Raw genomic sequence first — 23,665 nt, forward strand, 5'->3', positions numbered from 1 at the left:
CTGCTCCTTCCTCTTGACCAAATGCGTCTTATAATACCTGAAGTCAATGTTTGCTGCCACCAAAGAAGCAATCAGCATTAGCCCAGGTGGTTCATTTCCTTATTTATTCAGCATCTTTACTGGACCCTTTCTGTGTGCCAGTGCTACAGAGGTTATAAAGATGGATAACAGGCCGGGCGCGATGGCTCACGCCTGTAATCCCAACACTTTGGAAGGCCCAGGTGGGCAGATCACCTGAGGTTGGGAGTTCAAGACCAGCCAGGCCAACATGGTGAAACCCCATCTCTACTACAAATACAAAAATTAGCTGGGCGTGGTGGTGGGTGCCTGTAATCCTAGCTACTTGGGAGACTGAGGCAAGAGAATTGCTTGAACCTGGGAGGTGGAGGCTGCAGTGAGCCAAGATTGTGCCACTGCACTCCAGCCTGGGTGACAGAGTGAGACTCTGTCTCAAAAAAAAAAAAAAATGGAAAACAGTGCCTGCCCTTAAGAAGCTCATAGCTGGGTAAGAGAAGACAGACATAGAAACAAATACAGTCTCCCTCTGTATCTGTGGGGGATTAATTCCAGGATCCCCAAGGATACTAATATCCATGGATACTCAAGTTTGTAGCATCTGTAGATGCTCATTTTACACTATGTATAAAATGTAGTATTTGCATGTAACCTGTGCACATCCTCTCATGTACTTTATAATCTCTAGGCTACTTATAATACCTAATACAGTGTAAATGCTAGGTAAGCAGTTGTTATACTGTATGGGTTTTTTATTTGTATTTTTTGTTGTTTTTTTCTTCCTGAATCTTTTCCATCCAAGGTTGGTTGAGTCTGCAGATGTAGAAGCCATAGACAGGAAGGGCCACTGTGTGTGCAGTAGTGTCTTGAGTGTTCCAATAGGAACCTGTTTAGGATCCGGTGGAGGTGGAAAAGCACAAGTGCTCAAAGCTACTGGGAAGGATCTGGGAAACTCCACAGGGATGGTGATACTTGGGTCAGGATTGAAAGAAGAGTGGACATGGGTGAGGGATGGAGTAGGAATCCAGGATTCCAGGCAGAGGGGGCAGTGAGAGCAAAAACAAAAAAGCAAGACACCATCCCAGGAGTGCTGGGGATTGCAAATTCCCAGAACCCCAGAGCAATGAGGCTGCATGAGGGAGGGAGTCATGGGCCAGACCATGGTGTCCTATGTTCCGGGTCACGGTGCCAGCATGACTCCTCAGGAATGGGAAGTACTAATAGCCTGGACACAGGGCAGTGCCATGATCAGGTTTTTGTTTCAGAAAGTTCCAATAGGCTAGCACAGTTGCTCATGCTTGTAATCCCAGGCCTCTGGGAGGCCAAGGTGGAAGGATCACCTGAGCCCAGGAGTAAGATCAACCTGAGCAACATCGTGAGAGCCTGTCTCTAAAAAAAGGAATAAAATTAGCCGGGAGTGGTGGTGTGTGTGCCTCTGGTCCCAGCTATTCAGGAGGCTGAGGTGTGAGGATCACTTGAGCCAAGGAGGTGGAGGTTGCAGTGAGCCATGATCGTGCCACTGCAGCCTGGGTGTCAGAGCAAGACAAGCAAGCAAGCAAGCAAAGAGTGGGGGAGAGAGAGAGAGAGAGAGAGAAACAGAGGAAGGAAGAAAGCGAGGGAGGAAGGAAGGAAGGAGAGAGACAGGCAGAGGAAAAAAAAAGGAGAAGGAAGGGAGGGAGGAAGGAAGGAAGAAAGGAAGGAAGGAAGGAAAGAAGGAAGGAGAGAAAGAAAAGAAAGAAAGAGAGGGAGGGAGGAAGGAAGGAAGAGAGAGAAAAAAAAGAAAAAGCAAAAAGAGGCTGGGCACGGTGGCTCACACCTGTAATCCCAGCACTTTGGGAGGTTGAGGTGGGAGGATCACAAAGTCAATAGATCGGGACCATCCTGGCCAACATGGTGAAACCCCGTCTCTATTAAAAATACAAAAATTAGCTGAGTGTAGTGGCATGCGCCTGTAGTCCCAGCTACTCAGTAGGCTGAGGCAGGCAAATCGCTTGAACCTGGGAGGTGGAGGTTGCAGCGAGCCAAGATCTTGCCACTGTACTCCAGCCTGGTGACAGAGCGAGACTCGGTCTCAAAAAAAAAAAAGAGAGAGAGAGAGAAAGAGAGAAAGAAAGAAAAAGAGAGAAAGAAAGAGAGGAAGGGAAGGAGGAAGGAAAGAAGAAAGGAGAGAGAGAAAAAAGAGGAAGGAAGGAAGAAAGAGAGGAATGAAGGAAGAAAGGAAGGAAGGGAAGGAAGGAAGGAAAGGAAGGAAGTTCCAATCATATTAACTAACTAAAATAACTTTCTTTTCATAGCAAACTGTCCCCACAAACAGACTCTGCTTGTAGTGTCTTTCTGGTGCAGTAAACATCAACAGGCCTTAAAATACTAAGCTATTTTGTTTTTATTATTATTATTATTTTTGAGACAGCTGCTCTGTCGCCCAGGCTGGAGTGCAGGGACTCAGTCTCAGCTCACTGCAACCTCCACCTCCAGGGTTCAAGTGATTCTCCTGCCTCAGCCTCCCGAGTAACTGGAATTACAGATGCCCACCACCACGCCTGGCTAATTTTTGTATGTTTAGTAGAGACGGGGTTTCGCCATGTTGGCCAGGCTGATCTTGAACTGTTTCCATTATTTTTAAAAGGCAGTATGAATCAGTGTTAATAAAAGCTACTTTGAATGGTACGCTAATGAGCAATTAGATTGAGTTTCCCTCAAAAACTGGATTTAATAACCTTGGCCTACATTTACTTTCAAGGAACTTGGTTGTCTGCCTTTATCCTGAAAATGAAAACTTGTGGTTTTAGAAGCTACTATTTGATGGGGAGGTTGCAGTGAGGAAGAATTTTCCCCCGCAGCGGGTCTCCTTTGAGTTCTTTCCTCCCTCCATCCCCCCACGCCTTCATTCACTGTCTTTCTGTGAACCAGCATGTGCCTCATTTTGAAAACACTAGCGTGACCTCAACAACTAAGATTAAAGTAGCAGTTGTTAGAAAACAGCGTAGTCTTGTACCCTAGAGGATGTGGTAGCCCTAAATAAGCAAGAACTGTGCCACATTGAAGTTTTGGGGTTTTGGTTTTTGGTCTTCAAAGTAATTCATTTTCTCTGAAGAAAGCTGGAGAGTCAGGAAACTAAGAAAGAAATGGAGCAAAATGATCTTTAACTGTCCAGGGACAACCTCTGGTAATACTTTGGAATATTTTCTTCCAATATTTCTATTTTGTGTCTATTTATTTATTTTTAATATTTATTTATTTATTTATTTATTTTTGAGACAGAATCTCACTCGGTCACCCAGGCAGGAGTGCAGTGGCACGATCTCAGCTCACTGCAACCTCCGCCTCCAGGATTCAAGCGATTCTCCTGCCTCAGCCTCCCAAGTAGCTGGAACTACAGGCACCCGCCACCGCGCCTGGCTAATTTTTGTATTTTTAGTGGAGACGGTGTTTCACCATATTGGCCAGGCTGGTCTCAAACTCCTGACCTCAAGTGATCTGCCTGCCTTGGCCTCCCAAAGCGCAGGGATTACAGGTGTGAGCCACCACGCCCAGCCTTATTTTGTGTTTTTTCAAAAATTTTTAACACTTGGGAATCATTCCAAGCACAGTATTATACCCTGCCCTTTTTGGCTTCACATGATATTATCAGCATTTCCCTACATCAGTAAAATATCTTCATAAACATGATTTCTTTCTTTTCTTTTTCTTTTCTTTTTTTTTTTTTAAGGCAGAGTCTCGCTCTGTTGCCAGGCTGGAGTGCAGTGGTGCAGTCTCTCTCACTGCAACCTCCACCTCCCAGGTTCAAGCAATTCTCCTGCCTCAGCCTCCCAAGTAGCTGGGACTACAGGCGCCTGCCACCACGCCCGGCTAGTTTTTGTATTTTTAGTAGAGACGGGGTTTCACCATATGGGCCGGGCTGGTCACGAACATAAACATGATTTCTAATGACTGCCTGATAGTCCATAATTTGGATTACACTAATTTCCTAACAAATCACCTACTAACAAACTTTTAAGTTCTGTAGAATATTTTATGATTATAAACAACACTGTGAGGAAGAGCTTTATGCAGAAAAAATATAGCTCTCCTGTCAGATTGTTGTACTAGAAAAGATTCAGAAAAAAAAGGTTCGAATGCTTTTATGGCTGTTAAAAAATTATGGTAAATATATATAACATGATATATATCATTTTAGCCATTTGCAAATGTACTATTCAGTAGCATTAAATACATTTGCAGTGTTATGTCACCATCACCCTATCTACACCCAAAACGTTCCGTCATCCTCCGGACCCATTAAACAATAACATCCCCATTTTTCCTTTCCCCGAGGTAACCTATATTCCACTTTCTGTCCCTATGAATTTGCCTATTATAGGGACTTCGTAGAAGTGGAATCATACAATATTCTTTCTTCTGTGTCTGGCTTATTTCCCTTGTCATCATGTTTTCAAGGTTCATCTGTGTTGTAGCATATATCAAATTTTCATTCTTTTTTATGGCTTGTGTATATATACCATACATTCTGCTTGTCTATTCATCTGTGGATGGACATTGTGATTGTTTCTACCTTTTGACTGTTGTAAATAATGTTGTGATGAACACTGGTGTACAAGTATCTGTTTGAGTCTCTGCTTTCAATTCTCGTGGATATACACCTAGAAGTAGGATTGCCGAATCATACAGTAAGTCTATGTTTAACTTTTTGCAGAAACTCACACCTTTTTTCTTTTTTTGTTTGAGACGGAGTCTCACTCTGTTGCCAGGCTAGAGTGCAATGGCGCAATCTCAGCGCACTGCAACCTCCACCTCCCAGGTTCAAGCGATTCTCCTACCTCAGCCTCTTGAGTAGCTGGGATTATAGGCACCTGCCACCACTCCCAGCCAATTTTTGTATTTTTAGAAGAGATGGGGTTTCACCATGTTGGTCAGGCTGTTCTCGAACTCCTGATCTTGCGATCCGCCCACCTTGGCTTCCCAAAGTGCTGGAATTACAGGCATGAGCCACCACACCCAGCCCCAGAACATATAATTTTTAATGGTTTCCCATTTTAACCAACCATCCCAAACTCATCATGTAAGAGAGCTTCAACTGTCCATGTGAAACCAGGGCAAAAGTGGAGTCCTAGTAAGAGTGCTTTAGACTTTAGGAAAATCTTCAACAAATATGAGTGCCTTCTGTGTGCATTGTGCAACATCCAGTCCTTTGAGAAAAAGCAAGGAAGTCTAGAAAAAGAGCTCCTTTTCATTCATTTATTCAAAAGCATGTATTGGCCAGGCACGGTGGCTCACACCTGTAATCCCAGCACTTTGGGAGGCCGAGGCCGGTGGTCACCTGAGGTCAGGAGTTCGAGACCACCTGGCCAACGTGACAAAACCCTGTCTCTACTAAAAATACAAAAAATTAGCCGGGCATGGCGGCATGCGCCTGTAGTCCCAGCTGCTGGGGAGGCTGAGGCAGGAGAATGGTGTGAACCCGGGAGGCGGAGCTTGCAGCGAGCCGAGATCGTGCCACTGCACTCCAGCCTGGGCGACAGAGCGAGACTCCGTCTCAAAAAAAAAAAAAAAAAAAAAAAAGCATGTATTAAGAGAATAATAATGAGTAAGCCCTATTCTGTGTTCTACAAGTACAAGTGCCATGTTAACTAAGCTGAGAGAAATGTTCAAGAAAAAACAGGAGGCACATCCCACAGCAATACGGTACTAAATTTCAAATGACTTCATCATAAGTAATAGGGATTCATAGACGGGAACAAACCTTGAGGGCCATAGGCCAGGGCCAGCATGACCTTTCCAAAGGGTGATATTTTAGCAGCTATATTAGTTTCCTACTGCTGTTGCAAATAAATTACTACAAGTGGCTTAAGACATCTTATAGTTCTGGAAGTCAGAAGTCCAAAATGGGTCTTATGGGCTAAGATCGAGGCATCAGTAGGGCTGTGTTCCTATTTGGAGGCTCTAGGGGAGACTGCTTCCTTGCCCTTTTCATATTCCAAAGGCTGTCTGCACTCCTTGCCTTGTGGCTCCTTCCTCTATCTTCAAAGGCCATCTCTCCAGCCTCTGTTTCTTTATTTTTATTTTATTTTATTTATTTATTATTATTTTTTTGAGACAGAGTCTCACTACATCACCCAGGCTGGAGAGCAGTGGCACCATCTCAGCCCATGCAACCTCCACCTCCCATGTTCAGGCGATTCTCCTGCCTTGGCCTCCCGAGTAGCTGGGATCACAGGTGCGTGCCACCACGCCTGGCCTCTCCAGCCTCTGTTTCTGTCGTCACATCTCCTCTCTCCTCTTTGACCCTCCTGTCATCCCACTCATAAGGACCTTCATGATTACATTGGGCCCACCCAGAAAATCGAAGATAATAAAGCCACCTCAAGGTCCTCAATTTCATCACGTAAAGTAACATATTCACAGGCTCTGGGGATTAGGATGTGGACATCTTTTGGAGTTGGAGGTGGGGGCATATTATTCAGCCCACTGTAGCTGGGTAACATTTGGAAAAGCAAAGAAGGAGGAAATTGTGATAGAGCATGTAGAGGGTATTTGTCAGTTTGACTGCATGCAACACCCTTTCTTATTTGGGAGGAATTCCAAGATAAAAAGTGAGCCACACCCCCCCCTTCCCATGAAAGAGGTACCTGACCCAAGTGTAGCCAGTATGATGTTCTGATCACCATTTTGACCAAATGTCTTCGCTTTTACTCTGTTGCTCTTGGGCTTGTGTTTGGAGGCCTTATCAGAAACAGCCACGTGAAGCTTATTATTGTGATTACTTCAGGAACATTGTTGAGAACAAAGTCCACCTCATCTCAATACCAGGAATACCAGCAATTCTTGAGTACATGGCTTGCTCTCGGCTTACAGAGGTGGTGATTCTTATAATTGGACATTTCCCAATCCTTACCATGTTCTGTAAGGTTGAAGCCAGCTGTTAGAAGTTTGAAGATGACAATTAATTGCAAGCCTCTTCCTTTCAGTGTTGGAAAATGATTAAAGGCAGGCTGAAGGATCTTCATGAAGTTCCTGTTGGTATCAGCTTCATTATCACAGGCCTTTGGTGAATGTGTTAGATATGTAGGTTGCACATCTTTTTTTTGTTTTGTTTTGTTTTTTGAGACAAGGTCTTGCTCTGTCACCCAGGTTGGAGTACAGTGGTGTGATCACAACTCACTGCAGCCTCGACCTCCTGGGCTCAAGAAATCCCCCTGCCTCAGCCTCCTGAGTAGCTGGGATTACAGTCATGCGCGACTATGCTTGGTTGATTTATAAATTTTTTTGGTAGAGATGGGGGTCTCACTATGTTGCCCAGGCAGGTCTCAAACTCCTGAGCTCAAGTGATCTTCCTGCCTTGGCCTCCAAAAAGGCTGAGGTTACCGGTATAAGCCATCATGCCCATCAGAGTTTACATCTGAGAAAGATCTACAGGCATTGCATGCCCTGCCCCAACTTGCAACAGTATGCCTACATGTTGGGAACAGTGCAGGGAAAAGAGCCACATTTGTGGCCTGCCCTAAGCACACTTATATCTCTATCACATCGGAGGTAGTGGTCTGCCTCCCACTTAAAGAACAAAGAGAGAAGGCCGGGCGCAGTGGCTCACGTCTGTAATCCCAGCACTTTGGGAGGCCAAGGCAAGTGGATCACCTGAGGTCAGGAGTTCGAGACCAGCCTGGCCAACATGGTGAAACACTATTTATACTAAAAATGCAAAAATTGGCTGAGCATGATGGTGCATGCCTGTAATCCCAGCTACTTGGGAGGCTGAGGTGGGAGAATTGCTGGAACCTGGGAGGCAGGGTTTGCAGTGAGCTGAGAACGTGCCACTCCACTCCAAGCCTGGGCGACAGAGAGAGATTCCTTCTCAAAAAAAAAAAAGAGAACGATCCGTAAAAGAGCGAGTCTCCACGCCTGACCCAGATGTCCTACTGTCAGCAAGCAAGAGAAGAAGCAGCAAGAGAATACATTCCTTGAGGTTCCTTCCTAGGGGATGCAGGCATTTGTTGCTTTTGTGTCAACTTGAGAGCAGAGATGCCAGCAATGTTTTTCTGTTTTTTTTAAATAATGTGTCAGAAATATGTGTTTCCACCTTGGGGCCTCTAGATCGTCCATGGCTCGTTGCTAAAGCACCATTCAGGGTTCAGCTTGGCTGTCACTTCTTGGAGTCACTTTCATGGCCACCAATCTAATGTAGCTTCCCTCTGTCCACCCCACCCCTATTACTCTTCGTCTCATCTCCCTTCTCTGCTTTAATGGCTTCGTAGCATAGACCACTATCCAAAATGATCTTGTTCATCTGTGTGTTCTCTTCTTTGCTGCTGGTGGTCTTCCTCCTTTGGGAAATAGGGAGTTTTTCTGTCCTGTTCTTGCTGTGTCCTCAGTGCTTAGCATAGTCTCTGGCACACAGTAGGGCTGGCAGTACATGTTGTTGAATGAATGAGGGGTGCTGCCTGGCCAAGGCCTGAGCTCCTGGATGCCCCCCATCTATTCGATTCCAAGCATTAGTAGTTCTCTCCACCATCATCTGTCTCTTTTTTTTTTTTTTTTTGAGATGGAGTCTTGCTCTGTCACCCGGGCTGGAGTACAGTGGCCCGATCTCGGCTCTCTGCAACCTCCACCTCCTGGGTTCAAGAGATTTTCGTGCCTCAGCCTCTCGAGTAGCTGGAACTACAGGCACCCACCACCATGCTCGGCTAATTTTTTATATTTTTGGTAGAGATGGGGTTTCACCATGTTGGTCAAGCTCGTCTTGAACTCCTGACCTCAAGTGACCCACCCGTCTTGGCCTCCCAAAGTGCTGGGATTACAGGGATGAGCCATCATGCCCAGCCCATCTGTCTCTTATGCATCTCTTCTTCTCCATCCCTCCCACCCCCTAGCACTAACGTTCAAGCCCTGAAGCAATTACAGTGGTGGTAACTGCTCAGTCTGTACCAATCTCTAGCCCATTCTGTCACCAAATGTTCCTCCTGAATCTCACCAGGGTGCTTTCCTCTCTGTAATTCTTAGCTTTGGTCTGCTCCACTCTAACCAGTGGACTGACTTCCAGCATGGAGAAGGAGAGAGGCACCTCTGGGGAGATACATTGGACTTGAAGTGGGTGTAAGGATGTGCAGATTGGAAGCAAAGCAATGCCTTCTCCTGCCTGCACTTTTGTTTTGTACTCACAATGTTTATTTTTGTGTGTCAAAATTGTTAAAGGAGAGCCTGAGATTTTGTGTTTATCAAGGGAGGGTGGTGGTGGTGTGATTTTTCAAAGTTAAGAGGGGCTTGGCATGGTGGCTCATGCCTGTAATCCCAGCACTTTGGAAGAGCAAAACAGTAGTATAGCCTGAGTCCAGGAGTTCAAGACCAGCCTGGGCAACAAGCAAGACCCCATCTCTACAAAAATGTTTAAAATTAGCTTAGCATGGTGGTGTGCACCTGTGGTTCCTGCTACTCCAGAGGCTGAGGTGGGAGGATTGCTTGAACCCAGGAGGTTGAGGCTTCAGTGAGCCATGTTCATACCACTGCATTCTGGCCTGGGTGACAGAGCAAAACCCTGTCTCAAAAAAAAAAAAAAAAAAAGTTAAGAGAGCTGTTAATTGCTCTCTCCACTAAACAAGTAAACCTCACCCCTTAGTGCCTTTGCCCATGTGGGTCCTCCCTCCTGATCTCTGCCTGGGAAACTCCTGCTCTCTTCAAGGGCCAACTCAAAGGCCGCTCCTGGGCTCTGCCACATTCTCCATACCCCCCACATCTTTTTCCCCTCCCCTAGGTCCCATAGCACTGTGTCAATAGCTCTCATGAGTCAGTACAGTTGTCCCTCAGTATCCATGGAAGATTGGTGCCAGGACCCCTTGCAGATACCAAAATCCATGAACGCTCAAGTTCCTTTGGTTTTTTTTTTTTAGTATGTGTGTGACGGTGTCTCACTCTATTCCCCAGGCTGGAGTGCAGTGGCACGATCTCGGCTCACTGCAACCTTCACCTCCCGGGTTGGGTTCAAGCGATTCTCCTGCCTCAGCCTCCCGAGTAGCTGGGATCACAGGCGTGCACCACCATACCTGGTTAATTTTGTATTTTTAGTAGAGATGGGGTTTCACCATGTTGCCCAGGCTGGTCTCGAACTCCTGACCTCAGGTGATCCACCTGCCTTGGCCTCCCAAAGTGCTGGGATTACAGGCATGAGCCACCGTGCCTGGCCCTGCTCAAGTCCCTTATAACAGGGGTTCCCAACCCCCAGGCCATGTACCGGTACTGGTACCAGTTTGTGGCCTGTTAGGAACGGGGCTGCACAACAGGAGGTGAGCAGCAAGCAATCTGTGTTTACAGTCACTCCCCATCGCCTGAGCTCTGCCTCCTGTCAGCCCCAGTAGTGGCATTAGATTCTCAGGGGAGCATGAACCCTATTATGAGCTGCGCATGTGAGGGATCTAGGTTTTGTGCTCCTTATGAGAATCTAATGCCTGATGATCTGTCACTTTCTTCCATCACCCCCAGATGGAACTGTCTAGTTGCAGGAAAACAAGGTCAGGGCTCCCACTGATTCTACATTATGGTGAGTATAATTATTTCATTATATATTACAATGTAATAATAATAGAAATAAAGTGCACAATAAATATAATGCACTTCAATTATCCCTAAACCATCCCCAACCCCCTGCCTGGTCCATGGAAAAATTGTCTTCCATGAAACTAGTCCCTGGTGCCAAAAAAATTGGGGACTGCTGCCTTACAAGATATGGTGTAGTATTTGTATGTGACCTATGCATATCCCCCTGTATACTTTAAGTCATTTCTAGATTACTTATAATATCGAATACAATGTAAATGCTATATAGACCGTTGTTACACTGTATTGTTTAGGGAATAATGACAAGAAAAAAAAAGCCTGTACATGTTCAGTACAGACACAACCTTTCATTTTTTTTTCCGAATAATTTTGCTCCATAGTTGGTTGAATCCACAGAGGTGGAACCCACAGATATAGAGGGCTGACTGTATTTTTTACCTGTTCAGATCCTCTATCAGATCAGGTGAGCTTTGAGGGCTAGACACTCAATAAACACTTTTTATGTTTCATTTTTTAACTTAATTAATTAATTAATTTTGAGACAGGGTTTCACTCTGTCATCCAGGCTAGAGTGCAGTGGCTCGATCTCAGCTCACTGCAGCCTCCACCTCCAAGGCTCAAGCCATTCTCCTGCCTCAACCTCCCAAGTTTGAAACCACAGGTGTGCACCACCACACCTGGCTAATTTTTTGTATTTTTGATAGAGATGGGGTTTCACCATGTTGCCCAGGCTGTAGACTTCCCTAAATTCCCCCAGGACAAGGACAGGACTGACCCCAGGGTCCAAATCAGGGCTGCATCTGCAGATGGCTGCAGTTCATGGGACCCACCTTTGAAAGCCAAAGGTGAGCGGAGTCTAAAAGTTTGCCACAAGATTGATGTCAGCTGGTCTTGTTCCCTGGTCTCCACAGACTAACAAATTCGAGCCCCCCAGAAGTTCAAAGGACTCAACCAATGTCTTATTCATCTTCTCTGTGCCTAGAATTAAATCAGACACTGCTTACAAAATCATCTTTGTCCATTCAAAAAATATTTATTGATCACCTATTGCGTGCCAGGAATTGTGTTGCCCTACAGAAGCCCCCTGTCTGATGGGTATATAAAGTAGAGTTTCCTCTTCAAAGACTTTCCTCCCCATCTAATTAGAAATAAATAGTAACTTCTCTTAGAAGCAAAATTTATTCAAAGACCTGTGCTAACATTCTTAAGTATCTGCTAGCCGTAATAAAGAAATCAATGTACTTTATGTTCTTAGCTCCCACAATTTAGCTTAAATATTTGCCCTGGCATGCTTATACTGGTCCAAGCAAGCATTAGGTCATAGCCTGTTCGTCTTCCTTATTTGAAGGTGTTTTTACCTTTCTCAACATTCCACAGGTTACTTCCTCCTTCCTTTGTTCTCCTCTGCCTTTGCCTCTTTTTTTTTTTGAGACGGAGTCTCGCTCTGTCGCCCAGGCTGGAGTGCAGTGGCGCGATCTCGGCTCACTGCAAGCTCCGCCTCCCGGGTTCACACCATTCTCCTGCCTCAGCCTTCTGAGTAACTGGGACTACAGGCACTCACCACCACGCCTGGCTAATTTTTTGTATTTTTAGTAGAGACGGGGTTTCACCGTGTTAGCCAGGATGGTCTCGATCTCCTGACCTCGTGGTCCACCCGCCTCGGCCTCCCAAAGTGCTGGGATTACAGGCGTGAGCCACCACGCCCAGCCCTTTGCCTCTTTTAAAAAGTTCTAAGTTGCCAGCCAATCGGGACAGATACAGAATGTGAGGTCTCATTCCAGCCAATGGAAACTGGGCACAGCAGTAGGGTGGACGAGTCAGGTTATAAATGACCCTGTCTCCTTTGTTCAGTGTACTCTCGTGACAAAACTACTGGCAAGTGTACCCTTTCTGCAGAAAGTAAAAATGGTCTTGCTAAGGAAATTAAATTTATGTTCAAGTGCTATTTCTTTACGGCACCGGGGAACAAGAAATGCTTTTCTAACATGGGGAAGACAGACCTATAGCCAGCTACAATGAGACAGCCCAGGGATGGAGCCTCTAACCCAGCAGTAGGTCAGAGGAGGCATCTTGGGGAGGTGAAAGCTGAGGGGAGTCTCCAAGGAGGAGGAGGAGCTGGGCAGACAAAGGGTCAGAGGAAGATGTTCCAGGCAGAGAAGGTGAGCTGGGAGCCAGGGAGAAGAGGACCCCATTGGAAATTGCAAGTAAATGTAGAGAAGTCAGTATAAGTGCAAAGTGCTTTGTCCAGTTTTGGAGCTCCAAGGAATTAGAAAACAGTGACCCTGACGTCAAGGAATTTACAGTAAAAGATATGTGAAAAGGGAAATAAATAATGATATAAAGCATCATGTTTTGCTTCACCTCCCTGGGGGTTACAGTTTGAATGTGATTTGGAGCTTCCACCCCACTATTATAAGAATACTTTTCTTTCCTTCTTGGAAAGAAGTCTTCCATGATAAGTTCCACAACCACAGGGTTGTACTCAGTCACTAGGACAGTCCTAGAGCTTCTACCTGTTAGAGAGAAAAAAATCAGAGAAGCCGATGAGTCCCCGTTAGTGTCTTGTTCTCTGCTGTTATTATTGCTGTTGCTGTCAGCAGTGCCTCTGGTGAGACCTCAGAGCCTGGGGCAGAGCTTGTCCAAGGAAGAAAGTGCTTTCAGGACAGAGATAGGGCTTGTGGTCAGGGAGAGAGGGGAGAAGAGGATCCTTTTCCATAGGGTCCCCCTAAGCAGGGGTTGCTGCAGGCCACGGTCACCTCAACTCCCAGTGCCTTGGCCTACTGGCCCCGAGCCATTTCAGATCCTGTGAACACAGACATGTGTACACACCCAGAGTCGCCCCCAGGGATGGGAGGCTGCCAACCTGAAGCCACTTGTATTCTGGGAAGCAGCATCTATCTTTCCTTGGGGACCCCACCCTCCCAAGCAAGGAAGTTCCTTTCTTCTGTTCCAAGGCCAGCTCTGTCCCCAGGATGAATGGCATCTCTCTGTGGAGACTAAAGGGGAATATGACTTCGCTCTGGTACACATTTAACAAGCAAATGGTTAGATCAATGCCACAGGGCCCGCTCAGTAAATACTTGATGCTGATTGTACCAGACACTGAAGGAATTGTCCATTCCGCAGCGGTTGCCCCTTCTAAAAACTGCCTCTTCCTCCATTCTCGTCATGCTTCCCTAGACAGCTGCAAGGTTCTAGAACCATCTTGCCCTCCTGCCCACCATGGGACAGTAAGTTTCTTCCTGGGTATTTTTGGGGGATTGCAACTGAGAAAGTCAGGGCTCTTTTGATGATGGAAACTGCCAAATGCCCAACTCAGGAGCCAGTGGCAGCTCTGTCAGGAAGAAAAGGGTGACTGTGCAGAGAGAAAAGGCAACTAGAGTCACAGGGCAGAAAGAAGCAGGAGAGATGGTGAGGGACCCCTCGGGGGAGTCTCTGGTTCTCATCGTGTCCGACTTTCCTGTAGTTCTGGCAATAAAACCCTCTCTTGGCTTAAGCAGCTTTGCATGCTTTATGTAAGTCTGTCGCCTTATAAACTAGGGTGACCAAGCAATTCATTGTCGAAACTAAGACATTTTAAGAATGAAAGGGGTGGCGGGGCACAGTAGCTCGCACCTGTAATCCCAGCACTTTGGGAGGCCGAGGCGAGCGGATCACCTGAGATCAGGAGTTCAAGACCAGCCTGGCCAACATGTGAAATCCCGTCTCTACTAAAAATACAAAAATTAACCAGGCATGGCGGCACACGCCTATAATCCCAGCTACTTGGGAGGCTGATGCAGGAGAATCACTTGAACCCTGGAGGCAGAGCTTGCAGTGAGCCGAGATCACGCCACTATACTCCAGCCTGGGCGACAGAGTGAGACTCTGTCTCAAAAAAGAAAAAAAAAAAAAAGCATGAAAAGGGTCATCTACTATGTACCCACAAAAATTAAAAATAAAATTTTTAAAAAGAAAAGAATGAAAAGGGACATTATTAGTAATTACTCTGTGACAACAGGTGTAACCTGGAATGATCTCATACAAGCCAAAACCTCTATGCACCCTACATACAACCCACTGATCCAATCATGGGACAGTCTGTCCACCTCTACTGAGGTGCACAAGTGGGGCCCTGACGAAGGAGGAAACATCTGACTGTGCGGGTATCTGGCTGGCGGCTGCAGAAACACGTGCCCTAAAACCCATTCCTCTCTCCTTGCTGGCTGAGCACGCTTTCATTGCACTGCCATAGGGAGGAAAACACCTTGTTCCAGACAGGTTCCAAAATTACATCAGGTTCTTATGGGGGAAAGCCCACAGATGAGGAAGTAAACTGGCTTCCATCCCAGTCATGGATCTCGGTGAGGACCACTTACTCTCCCTGGACCTCAGCCAAAAAAAGGAGTGGTGAGGGTACCTGTTGAATGACAGTGAATTTGCCTCCATATGCTCTGTTTTTTTTGTTTTAGATGCCACTGCCCCACAAGCTACATCCTCTGTGAGTTTTTTAAAACCTTCTCCCAGCCTCCTGCATGACTTTGGCCATAAGCATCCTTCCTCACCTGGGCTGAAAACAACAGGGAGTTCCTGAGGGTCGGGCAGCGTTTGGTCATGAAGGGCAGGGATGCTGTACCTCCTGCCATGGCTCTAGGGGAGCTCTGTCCTGGTTAGCAAACTAAGAGCCACTGGCAGGAGCTTGCTGATGTCAGGAAAGTCCACTGGTAGCCTTGGGGTACATGATCCAGCTCCCCTCTGACCCTATTTGGTCACAGGTAGGTTCTCCAAGACTGATGGGAAGGAGGAGACACTGAGGAAGATGCCTAAGACATCTGGTGGAGCCTTGGCTGTTCCGTCTCCACTGTCTCTGTCAGACTCCCAGCAAATGTGCACAGGGAGGGTGGGGATGGCTCCATCTTCCAGGGTGACTGGGGGTGAGCAGTCCTACAGCTCAGAGGCTGCATTCTGCAGGGCGAATCCACCCATTTCCCTGGCTTCTCCAAACACCTCAGCCTCTTGGTCTTCTACCCTTTGCTCTCTGCAAGAGAGGGAGGAAGGTGTGGTCAGCGTGGACTTTACCCCTGAAGGGCTATTGCTTTAAGGAGTGTTGAGGGTGGGAAGACATCTATTAAGCCAGCTTGGCAAATTCCCCGTCCAGTGTTACAACTCTTTTAGAATTTGTCTAGCAGGTTTTCTGGTCTTTACTGAAAAGCCCCAAATAAAAATACAATACAATACAATACCATACCACATATAATAAAATACATTCCTCTCCATAAATTCCTCTTCCAGAAAGCCCCCCCAAAAAAAAAAATTCCGGCCGGACGCAGTGGCTCACACCTGTAATCTCAGCACTTTGGGAGGCCGAGGTGGGCGGGTCAGTTGAGCTCCGGAGTTCAAGACAAGCCTGGGCAACATGGTAAAACCCCGTCTTTACTAAAAACTACAAAACTTAGCCAGGCGCGGGTGGCAGGTGCCTGTAATCCCAGCTACTTGGGAGGCTGAGGCAGGAGAATCACTTGAACCTGGGCGGCAGAGGTTGCAATGAGCCTAGGCCACGCCACTGCACTCCAGCCTGGGCGACAAAAATAAATAAATAAATAAAATAAAAATAAAATTAAAATTAAAAACTTCTGTCCATTTGTCTATTCTCAGAGGACATATGCCTTTTCCTGAACCTGGAAATAATGCAAAAAGTTCTGACAACTGGACAAAGGTCCATAGCCTGTCTGGACGATTCCCATGTGCATGTCTGGGGCGGAAGATAGTTGGTATAGAGGGCAAAGACACCCAGGTGCTGTCGTAAGAGATCAGTCTGAGCACAGAGACCCCTGTTCCATCCCTTATGGAGTCCCTTTAATGACTGTATCCGGGAATGAACGTACCCAAGTCCCCTGAACACAGACTCTCCTGCCACAGCCAGGCTGAGCATTTTGGGACACGGCCTTCCTTCAACCCTCCTCTGCTCTAAAATGTCAGTGGCTTTTGACTGCCCCTCAATCATCCTTGCATCTCTAGGGCTCTGTCCTCTGATGTCCTACTCATGGAAATTGACCATGTCTTCCAAATCAAACCCTTGACTCCAGGCAGGCCAATATCTATACTCTAAGATTCCTTGCTCATTCCTGTCTCCACCTACCTGGAGCTCCCTGCCCCTTTAAAAACATGCCTATGCTTCAAGCCAGACTCTTCCTTGGAGCCTTTCCTGATGACTTCAGCCCATGTTAATTTCATGTATTAACCATAGTACTAATTTAACGCTTGATCTTATGCTGACACATTCTTGACTACTGTACTGGCCTACGGCTGCTCTTCCCAATTACAGAGTGTGCAGGACAGAAACTATCTTCTGCATATTCATATCCACACTCACCCACCATGGTGCTTAGAATAGTACCAAACTTGTAGTAGGTGTTCAATAAACTCTTGTTAATCATTTGATTTCCATACTGAGTTGAATTGTTTCGGTTTCTTTTAGTGTTGCTGTATGCTAGTGGGTTCTAATCTTCTCAAATATGAAGATCTCCCTATGAGAAAAGTGGTATCTTGAGTATTGGTTAGATTGAGAAGACACTTGATGATAAAAGGCTTTTATATGACTTATCTTTTATTCATTCTCAACAGAGACTGCACACATTTGAGAAACAGTAGTGCCTGTATGTGTGGGAGAGAAAGGGTAGCCACTGAGTGCTAGAAAATGGTTGCTGGAGATGTGGTTCATGAACTCCTTGCTGTAACGGTATCATAGAGATCTCGTGGCTTCATGGCCCCAGATAGGGAACCAAAGGAGTATGCAATTCAACATAATCCTTGCAAGTACCTAATCCAGACATCTCTCTGCGGCTATCCAACCATGATTGCATTTAAGATATTTTCTGGGCCAAGTGCAGTGCTTCACGCCTGTAATCTCACCATTTTGGGAGGCTGAGGCAGGTGGATCACCTGAGGTCAGGAGTTCAAGACCAGCCTGGCCAACATGGTGAAACCCTGTCTCTACTAAAAATACAAAAATTAGCCGAGCACAGTGGCGGGCGCCTATGGTCCCAGCTACTCGGGAGGCTGAGGCAGGAGACTCGCTTGAATCCGGGAGACAAAGGTTGCAGTGAGCCAAGATCGCGCCACTGCACTCCAGCCTGGGCCACACAGTGAAACTCAGTCTCAAAAAAAAAAAAAAAGATAATTTGTGAAACAAATGAATAGATACAACAGAAAATAAGAGGTTGGAAGAATTTATATGATCATAATGATTGCATAATGACTATAATAATGATATAATTAATAATATATTATTGAGCACTAGTTGCTAGGTGCTTTTGGTTGCTTTACTTCTTGTGTATTATTTAACCCTTACAGGATGCGATAAAGTATGATTATCCCCATTAGGAAACTGTGAGCAGGGGTCGTTGTGGAAATGGAAATGCAAGTTTTGTATTTGGGTAGATGAGGTACAAAACAGCACCAGCAGAGAAACGAAATGTGGTAGATCCATGAAATGGAATATTATCTAGCTATAAAAAGGAATTGAAGACTGATGTATGCAACAATATGAATGAACCTCAAAACATTATGCTAGCTGGGCATGGTGATTCATGCCTGTAATCCCAGCGCTTTAGGAAGCCAAAGTGGGTAGATTGCTTGAGGCCAAGGTGGGTGGATTGCTTGAGACCAGGAGTTTGAGACCAGCCTGGCCAACATGGCAAAACCCTATCTCTACTAAAAATACAAAAATGAGCCAGTTGTGTTGGTGCATGCCTGTAATCCCAGCTTCTTGGGAGGCTGAGGCATGAGAATTGCTTGAACCCAGGAGATGGAGGTTACAGTGAGCTGAGACTGAGCCACTGCACTCCAGCCTGGGTGACAGAGCAACAAAACAAACAAACAAACAGAAAACCATTATGCTAAGTGAAAGAAGCCAGTCACAAAAAGTCACATCTTGTATCGTTCCATTTACATGAAATGTTCCAAGGAGGAGGCAGATCAGTGGTTGCAGGGACTGGATCTGGGGAATGAGATGTGACTGCTTAACAGGTATACGGTTTCCATGTGGGGTGATGAAAAGTTCTGGAACTAGATAGTGCTGATAGTTGCCCAACACTATGCAGATACTTAATACCACTAAATTGTACCCTTGAAAATGAGTGCATCTTATGTTATGTGCATTTTACCACAATTTACAATGAAAGTCAAAAAGAGCAACTACAGGCTGGGCATGGTGGCTCATGCCTGTAATCCCAGCACTTTGGGAGGCTGAGGTGGGTGAATCATGAGGTCAGGAGTTTGAGACCAGCCTGGCCAATATAGTGAAACCCTGTCTCTACTAAAAATACAAAAAATTAGTGGGCACGGTGGCAGGTGCCTGTAATCCCAGCTACTCAGGAGGCTGAGGCAGGAGAATCACTTGAACCTGGGAGGTGGAGGTTGCAGTGAGCCAAGATCACACCACTGCACTCTAGCCTGGGCGACCGAGTGAGACTCTCTCCCAAAAAAAGAAAAAAAAAAGCAACTACAGCCCATGTGGAAACAGGATCCCAGAGGCAGAGGTGACCATGCAGACAGAAGCTGGGAGCCTGTAGACACAGGTGGGAGTGCTTCAGAATGCCTTCAGGCCTGGGCCTGGTGTGATAGCTCACTCCTGTAATCCCAGCACTTTGGGAGGCTGAGGTCAGGAGTTCGAGACCACTCTGGCCAACATGGTGAAACCCCATCTCTACTAAAAATACAGAAATTAGCTGGGTATGGTGATGGGCGCCTGTAATCCCAGCTACTCGGGAGGCTGAGGCAGGAGAATCACTTGAACCCAGGAAGCAGAGGTTGCAGTGAGCCAAGATCTCGCCATTGCACCCTAGCCTGGGCGACAAGAGCAAAACTCTGTCTCAAAAAAAAAAAAAAAAGTCTTCAGGCCTGGAGTGAGAAATCAAGCCATGATCTCATGAGACAGGGCTGTCATCAGCCTGTGGACATCTATATTAAGGATATACCACTTTGTAAAAGGATCCAACACAAGCTGTGATGAATGGAACCTGCTCACTCTGGGTCCAGGCATGGGTGATCTAAAGCAGCAGCTGCCCTCCAGCAGCCGGTCACCTCTCCTAGCCACACAAAACTCTAGCCATCTCCTCTGGTCATGAGACAGCACCCATGAGAAAATCCCCCCCCCCCACCCGGCAGTTCATTTGCCCCTGAAAGCAGACCATGTGCCCACTTGCTTTTCTTCTCAGCGGCAACAAAGCAGGTGTCCTTTCTCGGCGGTCCTGCCTTCTAGAACTGCTTTCCTTCATATCACAAAAACAATGACTATTGCTGAGAAATTAGTCCACTGCTGAAGAACTTCCAGGAGTCATGGTTGGGATATGCTGATTCCTAGGGGCACCAGGAGGGAGGAGGAGGCTGGTTCTCAGGGTCGGCAGAGGCTGCCTATGCCCTGTCCTTGCCTGGCTCGCTTCCTGCCACAAGGCCAGTGGCTAAGAATAAGGGTGCTTGTCACCGCATCTTTACACGTGAAGGCAAGTGGCTATGACATGCACTCCATGTTCTTTCTTTGGTAAGGGAGCTTTTTTTCCTGGTAGAGTCAAGCCTCTTAAAAAGAATACACCATAGTTCAATCTGTTTCTTTTGTGGATTTCAAAAGAGATGCTTTATTCGGTTCAGAAATGTGGCAACAGCTGGAGAAGCTATTCCCAAGGCAAAGAACAAAGACTTGCAATTATTTATAGTGTGGGATGGGAAGAGAGAAAGATGGAGTGGAAGAAGACTCTGCAAATAGGGGGGAGAAAAATGGCAGCTCTCCTTTATACACCTCTTCAGTGGTACTCTCCGTTGGCCCACCCCTCCCTCCCCAGCTTTCCGTCTGGGCCCACCTTTCCCCAAAACACATCTTCTATATCTTTGTCATCTAGAACCATCACTGCCTCAATCCAAAGCTCACATCTTCAGTGTCCCACCGCACACAGAGTCCAGCCCCTGCTTTCCAAGGTAAAGTCTTGCTGACCTGAGCCAGGTGCTAGTGCCCTTCCACCCCCTTCCAATCCCCTATAACAAGAATTTCACTCATGGCCTCTGGGGATAATGGTATAACTCAAAGGAATGACAAGGATTTCAGATGCTAGCATTTGGTAGTGGGAATGTTTTGAGGTAGGTGGGGGTCTTTGTCATCTCCTCACTTTGTATTGCACAAGTGGCCAATTGAACCAGTAGGGAAGCTGGGCGTGGTGGCACTTTGGGAGGCTGAGGCGGGCAGATCACCTGAGGTCAGGAGTTCGAGACCAACCTGGCCAACATGGCAAAACCCCATTTCTACTAAAAATACAAAAATTAGCCAGGTGTGGTGATGCGCACCTGTAATCCCAGCTACTTGGGAGGCTGAGGCAGGAGAATCGCTTGGTTGCTTGAAGCTGGGAGGCGGAGGTTGCAGTGAGCCAAGATTGTGCCACTGCACTCCAGCCTGGGTGACAGAGCGAGACTCCATCTCAGGGCCAGGGGTGGGAAGGAAAAACCCGTAGGGAGATGCATTATTGAAAATTGGGGAGTGAGACCCTCTCACTGGTGACTCCTCCTGGGGCCAAGTCAGTGACGGATGGAGGAGTTTGTACAGCCATACAGGTTGTGACTTTTCTTGAAATTGCCTGGGGACTGACCACAGCACAGTTATCCAGAGAGGCTTGTCTGCCCTTAGAGTGTCGGGGTCCACACTTGCACTTAGGCCCATGTTCCGCTGAGCGCCTTCCCCAGCCCACCCCCCGGCTTGTTCCTCCGACTTCTGCACCTCCCAAGGTTTCAGTGTGTACATTCAGCCTGAGGCTGACCACTCAGCTCACCTGTAGGAACTTTTCTCCCTTGATCCTTCCCAGGGGAGGGAACAAGTTGTCCCACTGAGAGGGAGTGGGTCAGCTGTGGTCAAGAGGCAATTTTACTGAGCTGGCACTGGGAAAATTGGAGAAATTGCTGGGTTGGCACAGGGCATGCTGCCCATGAAACACTCTCCAAGATTAACTCATACAATTTCAGATTTCTGTGTCAGCTTAAAAAGCCTTAAATCTATAGAAGCAGAAAATAGATTGGTGGCGGTTGCCTTGGGCTGGAGAAAAGAGATTGGCGTAAATGGGGAGTGACTGCTAACAGGTCTGGGAGTTTCTTTTGGGGTGATGAAAAGTTTTAGGCTGGGGGCAGTGGCTCACGCCTGTAATCCCAGCACTTTAGGGGTTCAAAGCAGGAGGACTGCTTGAGTCCAAGAGTTCAAGACCAGCCTGGGCAATATGGTGAAACCCTGTCTCTACCGAAAAAATACAAAAATTAGCTGGGTGTGGCACGTGCCTGTGGTCCCAGCTACTTGGGAGGCTGAGGTGAGAGGGTTGCTTGAGGCCAGGAGGTGGAGGTTGCAGTGAACTGTGATTGCCTCACTGGACTCCAGCTTGGGTGACAGAGCGAGACACTGTCTCAAAAAAAAAACAAAAAAAAAGCAAAGAAAATGTTTTAAAATTGTGGTGAGGTTGCAAAGTTCCATGAATATGCGAAAAATTATTGAGTTATACACTTTAAATAGGTGAATATGTATGTTTGAGAATTAAATCTCAATAAAGCTATTTGTTAAGCCTCATGTTTCCCTCCAAAAACAATTCAACATAGACAGTCCCCACAAGGCAGGCTTGTAGACAGCTTGCCCACCCTCACCTTGACCCTGTCTCTCTCTACTTGGCGTTCAACGACCCCCTCCCCTCCCTTTTTTTTTTTTTTTTTTTTTTGAGACGGAGTTTCGCTCTTGTTGCCCAGGCTGGAGTGCAATGGCGTGATCTTGGCTCACTGCAACCTCCACCTCCTGGGTTCAAGCAATTCTCCTGCGTCAACCTCCCTGGTAGCTGAGATTACAGGCGTGTGCCACCACGCCCAGCTAATTTTGCCTCCTCCTCCGAATGTTAATTACTCATTTGACTCTTCCTACCTTGTATGATGTCACTTGTATCCAGTGGTGTTTTAGTAAATGTATAACAACCAGCTTTCTGGAAGAAAAAGAAAAAAAAATCCTAGTTTGTAGCATTTGCCAATGTTCGTAATATAAATATTCCCCACTACAGCCAATGTCAAGCTGTTAACCTGATGGCACTGAATGCAGAGCTAGGAAATGCCCCACAGGCCACCATTATGTAGCATTTCTACCATATAGGTGTGAAGGACCCCAAGAGCAGAGATGATAGTAAAACATCAGAAAATAATTAGGAAGTGGCTGGGCACCATAGTTCATGGCTCATACCTATAATCCCAGCACTTCAGCAGGCTGAGGCAGGAGGATCACTTGAGCCCAGGAGTTCGAGACCAGCCTGGGCAACATGGTGGGACCTCATCTCTAAAACAAAACCAAAAATTAGCCAGGCCTGGTGGTGCGCATCTGTAAGTCCCAGCTATTCAGGAGGCTGAGGCAGGATGATTGCTTGAGCTTGAGGTCAAGGCTGTAGTGAGCTGTGATGGCACCACTGCACTCCAGCCTAGGTGACAGAGTGAGACTCTGTCTCAAAAATAAAAAATAAAATAATTAGGAGGTGATGAGCTTTGAGTGTGTATTACCTTTGTTTTTTAATATAACTTATTAAATTATGTTTATATGATTTAACTTCTAATAATGGCTGTATTTAACAACTGGCTCACAAACTTCCCAAAAATTTAACACTCTGCTCCTACAAGCTTGTGTGAGCCACCTCCAGCCTCAGGATGAGTACCTGCCTCAACCTGACCACTGCTGCAGGTCTGTCCTCTTGCCAAAAAGATGTCATTTCTTAGAAGGCAGACTGCATACTCTATGAGGACAGGGATTGTGTTACCTTGTTGATCACTGAATAACCCATGTGGCCTATGGCACATCCTGGGTACACTCAGTACATATTTATGGAATGAGAGTAAGGGACTTTCTTTGTAAGCACAGCAACAGTTAATGAATGCTTAGCAAGTAACAAGCTCCTATAAATATTGTCTGATTGAATAGTGGAAAATAATGGAATAAAAGAAAATTTAATGCATGTAGGTCTTTAGCTTATTTATCTTTATGAGTTAAGTCAAGGTAAAAGATGTCTGTTCTGCTCTGGGCACAGAGCAAGCTCTCTCTGCATTTGGGGTACAGTGTAAGGAGAATGAGAGAAGATGA

General features: G+C 46.4%; 1 protein-coding gene and 1 non-coding gene across 5 annotated transcripts in view; both read left to right on the plus strand.

The window, feature by feature from the left end:
• DGLUCY (D-glutamate cyclase) overlaps positions 1-23,665 on the plus strand; it is a 163,848-nt gene that overhangs the window by 15,265 nt on the left and 124,918 nt on the right. The gene's annotated exons all lie outside the window — the stretch shown is intronic.
• On the plus strand, positions 15,692-15,753 carry LOC129013372 (U7 small nuclear RNA). The gene has a single exon (XR_008493858.1). It is a non-coding gene; the product is annotated as a U7 small nuclear RNA (small nuclear RNA).

Source organism: Pongo pygmaeus, chromosome 15 (assembly GCF_028885625.2).
Source record: "Pongo pygmaeus isolate AG05252 chromosome 15, NHGRI_mPonPyg2-v2.0_pri, whole genome shotgun sequence".
Classification (NCBI taxonomy): Eukaryota; Metazoa; Chordata; class Mammalia; order Primates; family Hominidae; genus Pongo; species Pongo pygmaeus.